The following is a 4,127-nucleotide window of genomic DNA, read 5'->3' on the forward strand; positions in this document are numbered from 1 at the left end:
GCTATGAAAAAGAAAGGAAACTATTTCATTAACACTTCTATGTGAACTACATGTTAAAATGGTATTTTGAATACTGTACGTTCAGTTAAATAACATACTTTAAAATTTGTTTCATCCGTTCCTTTTCACTTGCTTTTAACGTGGCCGCTGAAAAATGTAATGACTGTAAGGGTCTCCTATTGTATTTCTAATTGACAGTGTTGATCTAGGACAAAACTTTTCACACAGTGTCCTGCAAAGTATTATGGTGGGTGAGGGGCAAACGCCTGCATGATGAGAATTAGGGTTATGAGTGAGGAGAATTCAGAGCCTCCCAGCAGACCTCGCTTAGAGTCTAATTCTGTTTGGATTACTGGTCTCTGAAGAAAGAACACCCCCCTCCCCCCATTTAAAATGGTTGAAGACCTCTGCCTTTAAAGGGCTGTAGAAAGGCCAGTGATTGGGCTTCATCTGTTAGCATCGTCAGCCACAGTCAGGGGCTGTTACAGGGAAAAGAGCCTGCCTTAGGCCAGAGCCGATGACCAGGACCCCGGTGACGGTCACCTCCATGATGAAGAGGTACCAGAGAGATTTAGGAGGTGGACTGGACCCCAGAAAGCTGTCAGGGTTGGGGAGAGTGAGGCGTGTGTGTGTTCTCAGAACTCTGGCGTATTTTATATGCAGGAGTCCAAAAGCTCCATGCTGACCAGGGGGAGACGTGCAGAGAGCGGGAAACTGGGAAAGACAGGATTGCTGTCTTTTTTTAAAATTTATTTTATTTATTTATTTTTGGCTGTGCTGGGTCTTTGTTGCTGTGCGCGGGCTTTCTCTAGTTGCGGCGAACGGGGGCTACTCTTCATTGCGGTGCGCGGGCTTCTCATTGCGGTGGCTTCTCTTGCTGTGGAGCATGGGCTCTAGGTGCGCGGGCTTCAGTACTTGTGGCTCACGGGCTCAGTAGTTGTGGCTCGCGGGCTTAGCTGCTCCGCGGCATGTGGGATCTTCCCGGACCAGGGCTCGAACCCGTGTCCCCTGCATTGGCAGGTGGATTCTTAACCACTGCACCACCAGGGAAGCCCAGGATTGCTGTCTTTGTATGTTGAAAGCTGTACCTCAAAGGAGGGCGTATCAGGGAACAAGGCTACTTGCAATCAATAAAACTGTGGGATAAGCTTGTTTTTGTTTTTTCTCCCCTCTAACTGTGCAGATTCAATAAGCAACCCCGAATTAGTTACAGTTCCGTAACTGATTGGCTGCGGTTCTAGTTAACCACACCACGGATAAATCCTGTGCCAGAAACGTGTGCTGGGATTCAGTTTCTGCCCTCTGGCAGTTAGAATTTAGGGCAGAAAAGTCTTGATGAAGATTCATTAAATAGATAGGGATTTATTGCTTGTCTTGGTGTGTTCAAACAAATTTCGCTGGTGAGCACTTAGGTCTGGGAGATAAACAGTCTGGTGTTGTCACAGAATAGAAGTGTGAGGAAATAAGAAAAGCTTTTATCCCCCAGTGGTAATGGCTGCCTTCCTTCCCAGGCTACTGTCTCCAGAGAAGCTGGATTTGTCGCCTTTTCTCTTAATCTGCAATTCTTTTCTTTTTCTCTTGAACAGGCCACTTCATCACAGCTCACCATGAAAGGTTTTGCTTTCTTTTACAAAGAAGTGGATTCTTTTTTCATCTTGAAATGTTCATTCAGCTGCACACAGCTCAGCGTAGAAGTGCTAAATGAGTCTCGTATTTTCAGTCCCACTAATTACATTTTTAATCAAGTTTTTTCTTTCACATACTAGGCAGTTATATATTGCTTACGTTACAAGGAACTCTAAAATACAACACCTGGTAGCTTTTTAGTTAAGCTGGTTAGACAGGTACGTCCCTACATGTTACTTAACCATCATCAAACCAACAACGGAGTTGTTCTTTCAGCCCTGAATAGACTGACCCATTCCTCTCAGAGCCAGCCGGAACTCAACTAGATTCCTGTAGCAGGAGGGAAGGCATTCATCAATTATGACAATGCCCAGTGTCCACAAATTTCCTCGGAGGGAAACTCATACTTTTGGTTCCTTGACTTGTTTTGCACTGACTCCTACTGTCATGGATTTTTCTTCCTTTATGAGTCTACTCTACCCAAGGTAGACACATAAAATTCAAGTTTCCCGCTTCCCTTGCAGCTAGGACCCAAGTCAGTGACCCAGGCTCCTTCAGTCAGAGATGTTTTTCTAGGTGTCAGTTGTGAGAGGGGTTTCCACCTTCCCGTGGTGGCAGGTCACAACCTTGACTTATGGCATGACATCTTGGGGTGACAGTGTAGTTGGCAATAACCACCAAGTGTCACCTGGCAATGTCTACTCCAGACCAATTCATGAGTTTTCTGTTGGAGACTATTCCTGGAAGATTTCCCCGTAACCTGGTTCACTGGCCCTTCCAAACAGTGTTGAGGTCTGTGCAGTCGATCTCAGTAAGTGTCTTTCTGCTTCATTAGCCAGAGTCTACCGCTGAGAGCAGTGGTGAAGAACCCCGGCTAACTCGTAACTCTAAGGTAGCTGGTGGCCAGGGACTTTCTCAGTGCCAGGAAGTATTACGTAAGATCACCTCCAAACCAAAGGGCGGTCAGCTGATGGAAATATTCATGTCTCCCTTTTAGGAAGGAAGAACCATTTCAGGATAAGAATTTTAGAGTTGACTGCTCTGCATATCCACATACTGCCTGCATCTGACCTCATAATCCATAATGAAGGAACCTTAATGGGGGTCACCTCACCATTACTGAACCTTTTGAAATGTATGCAGACTGCATTAGACTAGATTATTCCAAGTGAGGATGCATTTCTTTTCTATGTATGTAGTTTCTTTTATTTATTTATATATATATATGTGTGTGTGTGTGTGTGTATATATATATATATATATATATATTCTTTTTCAGATTCTTTCCCCTTATCGTTTATTACAGAATATTGAGTATAGTTCCCTGTGCTCTACAGTAGAGGTTCTTGTTTATCTTATTTTGTATATAGTAGTGTGTATATGTTAATGCAAAACTCCTAATTTGTCCCCCATTCCCCTTTGGTACCTATAAGTTTGTTTTTTATGTCTGTGGATCTATTTCTGTTTGGTATATAAGTTCATTTGAATCTTTTTTTTTTTTTTATATTCCATGTATAAGGGATATCACATGGTATTTGTTTCTGTCTGATTTACTTTACCTAGTACGATAACCTCTAAGTCAGGGGTCCCCAATCCCCGGGCTGTGGATCAGTACCAGTCCGTGGGCTGTTAGGAGCTGGGCCGCACAGCGGGAGGTGATTGGTGGGTGAGCGAGTGAAGCTTCACCTGCTGCTCCCTGCCGTGCGCATTACCGCCTGAACCCTCTGCCCCCACCCCACTGTGGAAAAATTGTCCTCCACGGAAATGGTCCCTGGTGCCGAAAAGGTTGGGGACCGTTGCTCTAGGTCCATCATGTTGCTGCAAATGGTATGATTTCATTCTCTTTCTATGGCTGAGTCATATTCCATCGTATGTATGTACAACATCTTCTTTATCCATTCCTCTGTCGATGGACACTTAGGTTGCTTCCATGACCTGGCTATTGTAAATGGTGCCGCAATGAACATCGGGGTGCATGTGTCTTTTCAAATTATGGTTTTCAGTATAGCAGCATTAAGGACATCACTTTTGCAGAGAGAAACACTCAGTGAATTTTTGCCACCTGAATGAAAGAGTTTAAGTCCAGAAGAGATGTGGGGAGGAGGTTAAAACACAGCAGTAACAGCAAAATGATCATTTTGCTTGAGTCCGTTGATTCTTTGAGCCATAGTTTGTCCACATTGAGGGAAGAGCAGCTTGATTAGGCTTGTAAACCTGCGGAGCCTTAGCTGCGCTAATCCTGGGGCAATTTCGGAATGACTGTACTCTCCCCAGGAACCAGAGGGTAGAAATTCTTCTCTCCAGAAGGAGCATCCTTGTTTCCTCTCAAGAGCAAATGGAACTGGTCTCTACATGGCACATGCATGCACGTATGCAAACATACATGCATTCACACGTACATCACACACACATGCACACACTTCACACAGACACACAGACTCGTGCACACAAAACCCACAGTAGCAGAATAAAAAGCAGCCCATCCTGTTTCAGGGACCATG

This window comes from Delphinapterus leucas, chromosome X, assembly GCF_059928025.1.
Source record: "Delphinapterus leucas isolate spDelLeu-1000000601 "Yukka" chromosome X, BTC_Dleu_Yukka2, whole genome shotgun sequence".
Lineage (NCBI taxonomy): Eukaryota > Metazoa > Chordata > Mammalia > Artiodactyla > Monodontidae > Delphinapterus > Delphinapterus leucas.